General features: G+C 36.7%; 1 long non-coding RNA gene across 1 annotated transcript; it reads right to left on the reverse strand.

Moving 5' to 3' along the window:
* Positions 1-10,199: 10,199 nt before the first annotated feature.
* Positions 10,200-13,375, reverse strand: LOC127537870 (uncharacterized). Its single transcript, XR_007947629.1, has 3 exons — positions 13,131-13,375; positions 12,770-13,016; positions 10,200-11,055 (listed from the first exon to the last, which is right to left on the reverse strand). It is a non-coding gene; the product is annotated as an uncharacterized LOC127537870 (long non-coding RNA).
* Positions 13,376-15,290: the final 1,915 nt, after the last annotated feature.

Here is a 15,290-nt window from a genome sequence, read left to right on the forward strand (position 1 = left end):
GAGAAGGGAAAAGGTGAAAGGAGAGAGAAGTATTAATGGGGGGAAGTAGTATGGAAGGAAATAAAGAGTTAGTAATCACTATTATGAATGTGAATAGGATGAACTCTCCCATAAAACGGAAGCAAATATCAGCATGAATGAAAAGCTAGAATACTATGATATGTTGATTTAAAGAAACAAATATGAAGCAGAGAAATACACACAGATTAAAGGGAAAAGGCTAGAGCAGAATCCATTCAGCTGAAGCAAAGAAAGCAAAATTAAAACCAATTTAGCCAAAGGAGGGAAGCAGAAAGATGGGAAAACATTTTTCTGACAAAGTGCTCATATACAGAGAACTGTATCAAATTTATAAGAATACAAGTCATTCACCAATTGATAAGTGGTCAAAGGATTTGAATAGACAATTTACAGATGAAGAAACTAAACCACTTATAATCATGTAAAAAATGTGCTAAATCACTATGGATTAGAGAAATTCACATTACAAGAACTCTGAGGTGCAACCTCAACCCTCTCAAACTGACAAAGATTACAGGAAAATTTAATGATAAATGGCATAGGGGATGTGGGAAATCTGGAACACTAAAGCATCATTGGTGGAATTGTGAAATGATCCAACCATTCTGGAGAGCAATTTGGAACCACTCCTAAAGGGCTGTAAAACTTTGTTTACCCTTTGATTCAGCAGTGTCACTATTGGGACTGTAACCTAAAGAGATCTTAAATGAGGGGAAAGGACCCATATGTTTGTAGCAGCTATTTTTGTGGTGGCAAGGAATTGGAAATTGAATGGATGTCAATTGGTGAATGGCTGAGTAAGTTATAGTATGTGAATGTAATGAAATACTACTGTCCTATAAGAAATTATGAACAGTATGATTTCATAAAAACCTGAATTTACATGAACTGTCATTTTTATATTTTAAGGATGTATTAAAAATGAAAAACACTGAAGTGGCTTAGAAGCAGAATGATGAATGCACGTTGATGCTAGTTATGGAGTCATTTTTCCATGCTTACATTTCTATAGTTTTATACTCTACAAAATTCATAGCAGCTTAGTAAAGGAAGGAGCAAAAGCACAATTATGCTAATATGCAAATAGGGAAGATGAGGTCCAAACAAGTAAAGAGGCATGCCGATGGTCACTTGAAATGACCAGATTAAGATCAGAGGAAATCAGGGATTTTCACTGACAGCCAAAAACTCATTCCATGAAACTCTCTTTCTCACTAGAGGCCGAGATCAGGACAAAAGATAAACTACCAGCACGAATTCAGTGACTGCTTTTTCAAGTCTACTAACTGAGTATTCTTAAAGTTGATCTTACTGTGAATGACTGCTACATCTAAAGATGAAACTGTATTTTGGGAAGACCTCATTTCACAAGATTGGGGATTCATAACACACCTAAGATCAAAGAAATGAACTCTACCATACATGTGCCTTTAGAGTATCTCCTGTATGACTATTCTAGGTATATATGATATACCTTTAAAAATTTAAAAGATGGCCTGTGTAGAGGGCGGAACTTTGGAGAAGTATACTTGAAAGAAGTTTGTTTGAAACAAGGTGTTAACTCAGTGGAATTCATGAGATAATGGAGATAACTAGAGAATAGTTCACATATATACTTAGTATGGTGATGTAATAAGTTCACAGACTTCAACAGAAGGACTGAGGGACAAGGCACACACTGGGCGCTATGGAAATGCTTTCTTATTTCTCATCATTATCATAATGCTTATTTTTTGGAGAGGGAGAAAAAGAAGAGATTCTGGCAGCAAGTCCTAAGAGTATGTGACGTGAGAAGCAGGATAAAGATATTTACATGGAATCCAAGGGACAAGATGGCAAGAGGGCTGTACCAAGATCAAAGGGATATTGACCAAAAAGAAGCCATTGTTTTTTGAGGGGAAAGGGGAATTTTTTTAGTGACCTTAGTTAAGAACATCAAAGTCAATGCCATTTTATTTAACAAAGATATATTAAGGGGCCAACATTTGCAATAATATAAATATAATAAAAACAAGAGAATATTTTTGTGACCTTGGTTAAAAGACCTGTGTTCAAATCTGAACTCTGACATTTTCTAATTGTGTGGCCTCAGGCACTTTGTCTCAATGTTCTCAATGGAAAATGAGGACTCCTTTGTCTTCACCTACCAGAAATTAATTCAGGTGCTATTTTCTTTATGGAGCCTTCCCTTATTCCCCTTATACTTGTACATGTCTGAATATGGTCTGTCTCACATTTAAATGAAAATTTGCCTTAATAATAATGATAGGCAGCACCTATTCTATGCCTTCTAGGAAGGGTGCATGTTTGTGAGTGTATTCAGTGAAAACATGGAGACAGGTGAAGAAATACTGATCTAATAGTCCAGGTTGTCTATAATATAGAGTGGACAAAGGAGAATAATAGAGGAAAATCACACTGGAGAGGTAGATTGGAACCAAGTTTACAGAGCCTTACAGTCTAGGATCAGAAATTGTATTTCTTCCTGTAGACAATGAGACTTTCTTTTGTCAGCTGCGTGGGGGCAGAGTTAGCCAATTAGCAAGTGATGATGCTAGGCAGGATCAGAAAGACCAGGACCTACAGAGTTTGGTGACTATGTGAATAAGGAGAGGCATTGTAAGTAAAAGCCCTTGAAGTAGAATTGAGAGGAGCTGGAAAAATACTAGAGATAGAGATATGCCTTGGTTTTTTCCCATATTCATCAGTGACTTGGAGAAATACAAACCTGGCATAACTAGTGCATTTTCAAAGGATAAAAAAGCTGAAAGGAATGGCTAAAGTAATGTATGACAGTCAACATATCAAAAGATCTTGATATCTTAGCTCTTGAAGGTATACTGAAGTACGTAGTTTAGACTTATGATTTCACTGATATAGGGGACTTGGTGGTGAGAGGATTTCCTTTCCATTGCAGATTGGCACTTTCTCTGAAATCTCTCATCTTAAAAGTGATTCAACATCATCTAGCCAGGCTGTGTCTAAGGCAGGACTTGATTCCAAGTCTTCCAATATTTGAAATTAGCTCATTTTCTATTAAGCTGTTTTTCTTATCTGAATCAAACAAGAATATGCGTAAAGTAAAATACACAAATTCTAAAAATAAATTTGGCAAGTACTTGGTAGAAGAGAGGTAGCTAGACCATAGTATGTTTTCCAATACTCTGGAAGTTTAAGGGGATAGTAAGCGCATTAATCATCAGTGTATTGTGACAGCCAAACTCAGCTAATATAATTTTGTGCTATCCTAAGATCATTGGATCATATATTCAGGGAAGGAAGCTACCTCAAAAGTTGCTGAGTCCATACCCATCATTTTACTAATGGAAAAAACTAACCTAGAAAGTGAAACTCATCTAGTTAATAAGTGTAGAAGGCAAGATTTTTATCCATGTCTTCATAGTTCCAAATCCAGCATTCCACATATTCTTTTTCCTTCTTCTCGAGAGAGAACTCAGCATAAGGAAGTTATATTCTCTCTGTATTATGCTGGTCTGACCATTTTGAAATACTATGTTGGCTTCTGGACACCATAGGTTAAGAAGGAAATGGAGATATCACACACACAGAGATACACACACACACACACACACACACACACACACACACACACACACATTCAACACCCCTAAATAGCCTGGGTAAAAACAACGAAAATTGCTTTTTCTCATTCACACAATCCTTATGCAGATGTATAGATGGTAGTACTGAGGACCTTAAATTCGATTTCTTCCCTTTCTCTCCTCTAGAAGAAAGATAATTTGAAGCCAGGAGCTTAAATGTCAATAATACATCCATTCTCAGGAGCAGAGAAGATGAAATGAGGGGCCTGGAGAATTGGCTCCTGGCTCCTCAGTCCCTTAGGCACCACAGATAGATCCCTGAAGTGTCACAATCCTAGAAAAGACTGAAAGGGATGAAAAACCTGGGGGACACAGATGTTTAGAGAGTCTAAGCACTTGAATGGGCACTCATCAGAGTGGTAGTCCTTCCATCGTACTGATTACAAATCAAAGTGCTGTCTTACCCTCTATAATTATGGTCCATATCATTCTGTAAGGGTCTTTCTCAATGCCTGAGAAAACTTCTTCTGAGCCCCTCCATCAAAGATAGTTGTGAATACAAAATGTAATTGTATATCAAAAGGGTAAAGAACTAAATAAATAATTCTTATTGGCATTATTATTATTGGAACCATTATTATTATTATTATTCATTTCTTCTTGTTCTCACTATATTACTGAACTTGCTGCCTTTCTGGGCAATCATATTTGCCTTTAAAAATGTACAAGATAACGTAAAGTAGTGAATAGAGGGCTAGACTTGGATTCCAGAAAGTATGAGTTCAGATATCATCTCTGACATTTACTAACTGGCTGACCTCAAATTGTCTCTTATTCTTGGAAATACTTCATTTTCCTCATATGTTACTTATTTCATGGGGTTGCTATAAAGATCAAATTAAATAAATAATGTAAAATTCTTTGTAAACTTTATAACTCTCTGGAAATGTCAGGTAATGTTAGCATTACCTCCCTGTCTCAATTATCCTGGTTAGCTTATTGCACTCTACATCTGTATCCACTATGAGTCTTTCCATTGGTCTTTAGATCAATTGCATCTTTATTCTTTGGAAATTTGTCTGTAGGGTTTTTTGGTGGTTGTTGTTTTTGGTAGTCATATAACATCACCAGGAAAATGTCAATATTAAATAAAAGTCATGTGTGTTATGTAAACTGTAGTTGTTTCAGTTATGTGCAAAACTTTGTGACTCCATTTGTGGTTTCCTTGGCTAAGTACTGGAATGGTTTCTCATATCTTTTTCCAGTTCATTTTATAGAGGAGGAAACTGAGATATATGGGGGGAAGTGACTTGTCCAGTGTCACACAGCTAGGAAGGGTCTGAGGCCAAATTTGAATTCAGAAGAGCAGTCTTTTTAACTCCAGACCTGATACTCCATGTTTTTTTGTTTTTTTTTTTTAAAGATTTTTATTTACAAAACATATGCATGGATAGTTTTTCCAACATGAACCCTTGCAAAAACCTTTTGTTCCAAATTTTCCCCTCCTTCCCCCCACCTCCTCCCCTAGCTAGCAGGTAGTCCAATATATGTTCAACATGTTGAAATATATGTTAGATCCAATATATGTATGCATATTTATACAGTTATCTTGTTGCACAAGAAAAATCAGATCAAGAAGGAAGAAAAAGGAAAAACTGAGAAAGAAAACAAAATGCAAGCAAAGAACAACAGAGAGAGTGAGAATGCTATGTTGTGTTCCACACTCAGTTCCCTCTCTCTGGGTGTAAATGGTTCTCTTCATCACTGAACAAATGGAACTGGTTTGAATCATCTCATTGTTGAAGAAAGCCATGTCCATCAGAATTGATCATCATATAGTCTTCTTGTTGCCGGGTATAATGATCTCTTGGTTCTACTCATTTCACTCAGCATCAGTAAATGTAGTTCTCTCCAAGCATCTCTGAAATCATCCTGCTGATTGCTTCTTAAAGAACAATAGTATTCCATAGCATTCATATACCACAATTCATTCAGCCATTCTCCAATTGACGGGCATCCACTCAGTTTCCAGTTTCTTGCCACTACAAACAGGGCTGCCACAAACATTTTTGCACACATGGATCCCTTTCCCTCCTTTAAAATCTCTTTGGGATATAAGTCCAGTAGAAAAAATGCTGGATCAAAGGGTATTACATTTGAGTCAATTCTCTCTATATTTTAGAGATGAGGACTTTTTCCTCCACAGATCTGAGAAGTAAACTATCTCATGTTCTTCCAATTTACTTATAATATCATTCTTTATGTCTAGATCATGAACCCATTTCGAGCTTATCTTGGCATACAGTATTAGGTGTGGTTTATGCCTACTTCCTGCCATACTAGTTTCCAATGGCGCTCCATGTATTATGGCATATCCTAGCTGCCCTTGTGTCATGTTGCTAAAATGAATACTTTGGGGGTCTTTGGAGATATTGTTTTTAAAAAAGCACTTTGGGAATACATCTTGAACTCAGTAGGGAGGAGTCGTGTTTAAATTATAGCTGTTGAGTTAACTTCTATATTTAATAACCCTGATTTGAATTCAGCTAGCACCCATCCAACTAGTCTCAAATCACTAATGTTGTTGTGGAATCTGTTACTTTTTTTTTTAATTAATAGCTTTTTACCTTCAAGATACATTTTAACATTCACTCTTGCAAAACCTTGTGTTTTGAATTTCTCCTCCTCCCCCCCTGGACAGTAAGAATAATGTAATGATTATCTCCTTAATACTCTTTTTTTTTCAGTTTATTTTATTTTTTTAATAACTTTTTATTGATAGAACTCAGGCCAGGGTAATTTTTTACAGCATTATCCCTTGCATTCATTTCTGTTCCGATTTTTCTCTTCCCTCCCTCCACCCCCTCCCCCAGAAGGCAAGCAGTCCTTTACATGTTGAATAGGTTACAGTATATCCTGGATACAATACAATATATGTGTGCAGATCCTTAATACTCTTCAACTTTTGGTTGGGACTTATCAAGACTGAGAATAAGACTTTTTCAGAGCCCTACATTTCAAAACATTTTACAGTACCAAACTTCCTGCATTTGACTAAGTGGGCAGCTCCACCACAACATCGCAAGCCCCTGCACCTGGATGATTGGGCAATTACATCCTCTTTTTCTGTTCCCTGACAAAGGCAATGCTGGAGCTTATTCCACAACAATCATTGACAGAATCCACCCATCATTTTTTGAAAAAGATCTCATAATGAAAACTCCAAACAATGTGGTAGCTAAATTATAGAGTTATCAAATCAAGGAGGAATTACTTCAGGCAGCCAGAAAGAAACAATTCAAATATCGAGGAAACACAATCAAAATTAGCCAGGATCTAACAGCTCCATATTAAAGAATCAGAGAGCTTGGAATATGCCATTCATAAGGCAAAGGAATTTGGATTACAAATAACAATCAACTATTCAGCAAAATTGAGCATTATCTTTCAGGAGAAAAAAATTTAATTGAATTAGAGGATTTCTAATAGTTTCTCATGAAAAGACTATTTGATTTGCAAATACAAGACTCAAGAAGCATAAAACAGTAAACAAAAAATGTTATTTATCCCAATACAGGAAAATGATATTCATAATTCTTGAGAATTGCATCATTCTTAGGGCTCTTAGTGTAATGCCAGAGAAATTGAGGCAAAATAGAAATTAGAGAGTTTTTAATAATTTATTTGAAAGGGAGAGATTTTCTGGGACCAAATGGATACATGATTTGGTCCCAGGACTGAAGGAGACTACCCTCTCCAAGAATCCATCAAACAATGTGAGTTCTCAATGACATATATACATGTGGCTCAGACACAGGGGGTAGACTAAGGCAGGAGTAGAGTCAGGGTGCTGAGAGCAGGAATGGGATTCTGATAAGGTGAGGGGAAAGTACCGGAGATGGTGATGATATAATTGGGGAGGCACCCCAGAGATGGGAGAGGCATCTTTTTTTTTTTTTAATAATAACTTTATATTGACAGAATCCATGCCAGGGTAATTTTTTTACAACATTATCCCTTGCACTTGCTTCTATTCCGATTTTTTCCCCTCCCTCCTTCCACCCCCTCCCCTAGATGGCAAGCAGTCCTATATATGTTAGATATGTTGCAGTATATCCTAGATACAATATATGTTTCTAGAACCAAACAGTTCTCTTGTTGCACAGGGAGAATTGGATTCAGAAGGTAGAAATAACCCGGGAAGAAAAACAAAAATGCAGATAGTTCACATTCGTTTCCCAGTGTTCTTTCTTTGGGTGTAGCTGCTTCTGTCCATCATTTATCAATTGAAACTCAGATCTCTTTGTCAAAGAAATCCACTTCCATCAGAATACATCCTCATATATTATCGTTGTCGAAGTGTATAATGATCTCCTGGTTCTGCTCATTTCACTTAGCATCACTCCATGTAAGTCTCTCCAAGCCTCTGGGAGAGGCATCTTGATAAGACAGTATGTGATTGGGATGGAGAGAGGCATTCTGATATTCTAAAATATAAGATCTTTTATCCTTATCAAATATTCTGATGATTAAGAGAGAGGGGTGGTTGCAGGACTGACCGGAACAATTAGGTCACAATTTAGGGAAATCGAGGCAGGACAATTTAGGGAAACTGAGTCAGGACAATAAAAGAGAACTGTGCAACAACAGGTGAACTGAGGCAGGAGTGGAGTCAAAGCAGAAGGGACTATCAATCTGGTTCTGACAGGATGGGGGGAGGTATGGGGGACATCTGATAAATTGGGATTGCAGAATGGGGAGAGGCACCCAAAATTCTGATGATGCCTAAGATAGAAGGTCTTTTTCTTTATCTGGATCATCATGATTAGGAGGGAGAGGTGGTGTTGCAGGATTGACCAGAATAATTAGAAACAGAACTGAACAGAACTGAAACAGAACAATTGAGGGAAACCTAGGCAGGACAAGTTAGGGAAACTGAGTCAGGATAATTAGGGAAAATGAGTCAGCATAATAAAAGAGAATTGTGGCACAACATTAAAAGGAGTAGTCCTAGAAAGAGGGGATGGGTATAAATTAACATAACATAAGCTGATGTGATGATATAAAAGCTAAATGAGAAGTGGAAAAGGATTTATACTGGGAGAAGAAAAAAAGGGAGGATAAATAGGAGAACTGATAGGAAGGAGGGCAAATTGAGTGAGGTGGGAGTCAGAAACAAAACACTAGTGAGAAGGGAAAAGGTGAAAGGAGAGAGAAATATTAATGGGGGGAAATAGTATGGAAGGAAATAGAAAAAAAATCACTACTGTGAATGTGAAAAGGATGAACTCTCCTATAAAATGGAAGCAAATATCAGCATGGATAAAAAGCTAGAATACTACAATATGCTGATTATAAGAAACACATTTGAAGCAGAGAGATACATACAGAGTAAAGGGAAAAGCTAGAACAAAATCTATTTAGCTGAAGAAAAGAAAGCAAAGTTTTTGCAAAAACAAAACCAACATAACCAAGGGAAGGAAGCAGAAAGATGGGAAAACATTTTTACAGGCAGTGTTTTTGATAAAGTCCTTATATAAAGAAAACTGAATCAAATTTATAAGAATACAAGTCATTCACCAATTGACAAATGGTCAAAGGATATGAATAGACAATTTACAGATGAAGAAATTGAAACCACCTATAACCATATGAAAAAATGCACTAAATCACTATTGATTAGAAAAATTCAAATTATAAGAATTCTGAGGTACAACCTCAAATCTCTCAGATTGATGAAGATTACAGGGAAAAGATAATGATAAATGTTACAGGGCATGTGGGACATCTGGGACACTAATGCCTTGTTGGTGAAGTTGTGAAATTATCCAACCATTCCAGAGAGCGATTTAGAACTATGCCCAATGGACTATAAAAATTTGCTTACCCTCTGATTCAGCAGTGTCACTACTTGGACTGTAACCCGAAGAGACACTAAAAGAGCAGAAAGGACCCACAAGTTTGTAGTAATTGTTTTTGTGGTGGCAAGGAATTGGAAATTGAGTAGATGTCAATTAATTAGTGAAGGGCTGATTAAGTTATAGTATGTGAATGTAATGGCATACTACTCTTCTACTAGAAATGATGAGCAGACTGATTTCACAAAATCCTGGACTTACATGAACTGTCATTTTTATATTGTAAGGATGCATTAAAAATGGAAAGCATTAGAATAGCTTAGAAACAGAATGATGAATGGATATAAATGTTTGTTATGGGGTCATTTTTCCATGCTAAATAAGAAGTTTGCCCTTTTATAGTTTTATAGTCTACAAAATACTTTATTCACAGCAGTCTGGTATAAAAAGGAGCAAAAGCATTATTATACTAATTTGCAAATAGGGAAATTGAGGTCCAAATTAGTATAGAGGCATGGCAATGGTCACTTGAAATGACCACATTAACATCAGGGGAAATCAGGGATTTTCACTAGCAGAACAATGATCATTCCATGAAACTCTGCTTCTCATTAGAGGCCAAGATCAGGTCAGAAGACAATAAAATACCAGCACCAACTCAGTGACTATTTTTTCAAGTCTGCTGTCTGTGTGTTCTTAGGGTAGATCCAGTAGTTTAATGCCGCAGAAAGTGAGGCAAAATAGAGATTACAGAGTTATTACTATTTTATTTGAAAGAAAGAGATTTACTAGGACCAACTAGATCCATGGTTTGGTCCCAGGGCTGAATGACACTGTTGTCTCCAAGAATCCAGCAAACAATGTGAGTTCTCAATGACATATATACAGGTAGCTCAGACACAGGGGGTGGACCAAGGCAGGGGTAGAGTCAGGGTCTGAGAGGGGGAACACTCTGACAGGGTGGGGGGAGCCACCAGAGATGGGGATGACATAATGGGGGGAGGCACTCCAGACATGGGAGAGGAGCAAGACTTCTCCCAATGAGAGCAAGACTGGGGATACAGAACACACTTAATATTAAAGAGATGAACTCTACCATACATGTGCCTTTAGGGTTTCTCCAGTGTGACTATTCTAGGCATGCATGATGTATTTGAAAATCAAAATGATGGCATGACATCTCATACCCAGGAGTCTCATTGAAAACGGTTGGTTGTTGTCTTTCATTCTCGAGGGACATCATTATGTTAGAATCAAGTTATTGTGTCTGACTGTGGCTGATCACGCCAATATGAGCTTGCAGTGTTCTGCCACAGAGGGGACACAAATAGTCCCCATGAACATTTGGGGTGGCTTCTCTAACTTTGTGCATCCCATGTTTCAGAAAAAAAAGAAAGTAGATCAGGATGTACTCTTTGTCTAAAAAATCTTTGGGAGTCAACTTTATTTATTCTTCATTGTTTTCATTCTTCTTCCTTATACTCATGATTTGTAGAAGCATATATACCCATATTTACAAATTTGATTGAGTTCATTTATTCTGACCATCATTGTATTCAAAGAACATTTTTTCCATACAATTTTTTTCTGTGTTTAAGGAACCACTCTTCAATCTATGGGAATGAAATGAAAAATGGGAATTAAGTTAACCCATGAATTCTTTCACTATTATCATCATAAACAGAAGAAACAGTTATCAGCTTTCAGAAACTATCATAATCCAAGTCACACCATTCCTATATAGGTCATTCTGCTAGGCACTGAAAATACAAGGAGGATAACAGAATTCCTATGTCTATAATGACTAGAATGTAGAAAAAGGAAGAAAGTAAGTAAACAAAAAAGTAGCTAACAATGAGAACTAGGTAGGCTATGACTTTCTCCTTAGCCAAGAATGGTCTTACATATTATTGGGCAGCTCACTTTCTCTGCTGTCATGTAGGTGGAGATTTCTTGGCTTACTTTCTTTCAGGGATATTCCAAATAATTGATATCCCTTTCATTCATGAGGGTATGTTTTACCCTCCAAAAACCCCTCAATATTCAAATACACATACACATGCATATATATATATATATATATATATATATATATATATACATACATACATATGTATACATATATATAGATATAATGCATATATATGTAGCATGTATTTGTAAAATATAAATATACACTTATTTATACATATGAAAGTAAAAACCATTGATATTTATCTTCCTTTGCAATTTTAATAGCTTACCAGTTTTAAATTTTTAGTCTAGATATCAAGATTCTGGATTCTTTGCCAAACTTGAAACAGTCTAATACCAGCCTCTTCCCCACTTGCCATAAAAACTCTAAGAAATGACATCCAAGGACCAAGACAATCTTATTTCCCCAAGATGTCTTTAGTTTTGTGGAAAGGCATATCCATTCACCACCTCTCTCTCTCTCTCTCTCTCTCTCTCTCTCTCTCTCTCTCTCTCTCTCTCTCTCACACACACACACACACACACACACACACACACACACATACACTGAATCTACAAACATTAACAAAAGTGCAACACAAATCTTGGGTTTCTGTCCTTCATTCATTTTACACATTTATATATCTGATGGCTTAAGAACCAAAACAAATATTTAGAATAAAGGTTCATCCTCCCCAATGCCAAAGGGAACATGAGGTTTTAAATAAGAAAGGGAAGGAAAGAGGTAGAGGGTTTTTTAATGGTCCTTCTCCCTAGAATGAGCTGAAGAACAGGTTTCTCCCAAGACATAGTTTGCATTTGAATCATTCTCGGTGCCTTGAATACTCATTCTTACTAATGGTGACTTCTAATACACATTACTTTATGAGTCATGTTGGGAGAGAAAAATCAGAACAAAAGCCATTGAAGAGGGGAAAAAAAAGAAGTGAACATAGCATAGCATATGTTGATTGACATCCAATCTCCATTGTTCTTTTTTCTGCTGCAGATGGCATTTTCTGTCCAAAGTCTGTTGGGATTGCTTTGAATCACTGAAAAACTGGGAATCATGTTTTGTTCGTAATAGTACATAACTCCTTTTTTTCTAATGGCTTTGCCCACGCTTTTCACGAAAGGATCAGTCTGTTTTCTCAAAAGAGCTTACAATCTAAAAGGGGATATGACATGTATGGGGAAACGATAGCTAGAGAAAGTTGTTTTGGCTTGGGAAGACAGAGCCACATAGCAACTGATTTATTTCCCTTTCAAGAAAGGTGGTGCTGACAGTTGTTCTCACAGCATAACCAATTTGTTGTATTGAAAGTAATGAAAAAAAAAAAAAAGAAATAAAGTAATGGCTGAGCTTTTTCTCACCTGTGCATGGGTTAAGTTGAACTCAAAGGAGAACATGTTGATATCCTCGCACCTGACATATTTGTTCAACTTAAATTGAGCCCAAAGCTCAATTGGGCTGGGAGGGTTTTGCTGACGGGACGTTTCTTCAAGACTCCTTCTTCATCCCATTCCCACTTTCTCTTTGTACCACATTCTTTCTCATCCTTCTCAGGTGTGGGTGTGCAGCCTCTGGTGAGTTGCATCTCTTGTTCTGGTATGCAGCAGTCTGCAAGGGAAGTCAATGCAAAGAAGGTTGGGCAGAAATTCAGCAAGGTTAGGCAGAGAAGAAATATTGCAAGCGAAGACATGTGTAAATGACATCAAAAAAGCCAATGTTTACCACAGTTTCTTGATTTCACAAAAGCCTCTGAAATCTTCATATTAGGATTCATGACCTGATCTTCATGGTATCTGCCTTGCATTACTCTTCTTGCTTCTTAAAGAGATACAGATGGCTCTCTGACCTCGGGAATCATGAATCCTAGTAAGACTTGTGATATATCCTTTATGTGAAAAAATGAACAAAGTGAAGTATGGTTCATTGTTCTGAAATTAAACCAAATCAAACATCCTTTCTTGCCTGGGTTTCTGCTTCCCTGTTTATCACAGAAGAATTAAAAAAAAAAAAAAAAACCAGCAAAAAAAAAAAAAAAATATATATATATATATATATATATATATATGTTCAATACTTAACTTTGTAAGTCCTATTAGTTGAATTTCTGGATTAAGACCCAAGATTTTCTTTCCTAAGGTTCTTCCAAGGAAAATGTAGTCAAGATCTCATGGGCAAGTCAAGGAAAGATCTGGCTCTCAAACCTGTCTCAATTGTCTGCTCTGCTCCACACTTAGGGAATTTGATCTTCTAACAATGTCTACAGTATTAATAATGGAAAGAAAGATTCAAATGGCTTTCATCCAGTAGAAATGCCTCCTGCATCTCTTGTAAGCTCTATTCTCTTAGGTCAAATGACTCCCTCTCTAAGCATTCAACTCCCCACCCCTTCACCCCCCACTCCCTTCCACTTAGATGAGGCCTTCTATGTCTGACATGCTATCATCCTCTTTGGACTTTGACTGGGAAACTTTAATAGAAGTTCCTTTCCTTTATCTCTCAACTTGTCTATTTTGGATCCTCTATCTTGTTAAGACCACAAGGTAACTATCCCATTTGAAAATTGCTCCCCAGGGAATTGTCATCACCTGTCCTGGGAGTTCACACGTGTTCTCACAATTCCCAGCAAGAACTCACACATTCCTTGCTGAAGGATTTATATTTGTCCAACAAATTTCTACTGTGGTCAAAAATTATTCCGGTGTAAAAACTGGCAGAGAGATGTTTAACCACTTTTCAGAAGCATGGAATATCTGAGGTGGAAGGGACCCTAGTCTATCCTATGCAATTAGTGCCTGGAAAAGAAGCTGCACCTACTAGATATCTCTCTAGCCTTTGCTTGTTAAACTCAATGAGGGAAGCAAAGGTCTAATAATTTTTTTTAAAATATTGTTATCTTTTTTAAAAAAAATTATTATATTTTTATTGACAAAACATGTGCATGGGTAATTTTTTACAAATTATCCCTTGCACTCACTTCTGTTCCAACTTTTTCCTTCCCTCTCTCCACTCCCTCCCCTAGCTGGCAGGCAGTTTTATACATGTTAATTATATTATAGTATATCCTAGATACAATGAATGTGTGCAGAACTATACAGTTCTCTTGGGGCACAAGAAGAATTGTATTCAAAAGGTAAAAATAATTTGGGAAGAAAAACAAAAACTGCAAACAGTTCACGCTCATTTCCCAGTGTTCCTTCTGTGGGTGTAGCTGATTCTATCCATCATTGATCAATTGAAACTGAATTAGATTTTTTCTTTGTCAAAGATATCCACTTTCTTTTTTTTTTTTAATATATAATTTTTTATCGACAGAACCCATGCCAGGGTAATTTTTTTACAGCATTATCCCTTGTACTCAGTTCTGTTCCAATTTTTCCCCTCCTTCCCTCCACCCCCTCCCCTAGATAGCAAGCAGTCCTATATATGTTAAATATGTTGCAGTATTCCTAGATCCAATATATGTTTGCAGAACCGAACAGTTCTTTTGTTGCACAGGGAAAATTGGATTCAGAAGGTAAAAATAACCCAGGAAGAAAAACAAAAATGCAAATAGTATACATTCATTCCCCAGTGTTCTTTCTTTGGGTGTAGCTGCTTCTGTCCATCATTTATCCATTGAAACGGAGTTAGGTCTCTTTGTCAAAGATATCCACTTTCATCAGAATACATGCTCATACAGTATTGATGTTGAAGTGTGTAATGATCTCCTAGTTATGCTCATTTCACTCAACATCAATTCATGTAAGTCTTCCCACGTCTCTCTATATTCATCCTGCTGGTCATTCCTTACAGAACAATAATATTCCATAACATATTCATATACCATAATTTACCCAACCATTCTCCAATTGATGGGCATCCATTCATTTTCCAGTTTTTAGC

The sequence above is a fragment of the Antechinus flavipes genome, chromosome 5 (genome assembly GCF_016432865.1).
Source record: "Antechinus flavipes isolate AdamAnt ecotype Samford, QLD, Australia chromosome 5, AdamAnt_v2, whole genome shotgun sequence".
Taxonomy (NCBI): domain Eukaryota; kingdom Metazoa; phylum Chordata; class Mammalia; order Dasyuromorphia; family Dasyuridae; genus Antechinus; species Antechinus flavipes.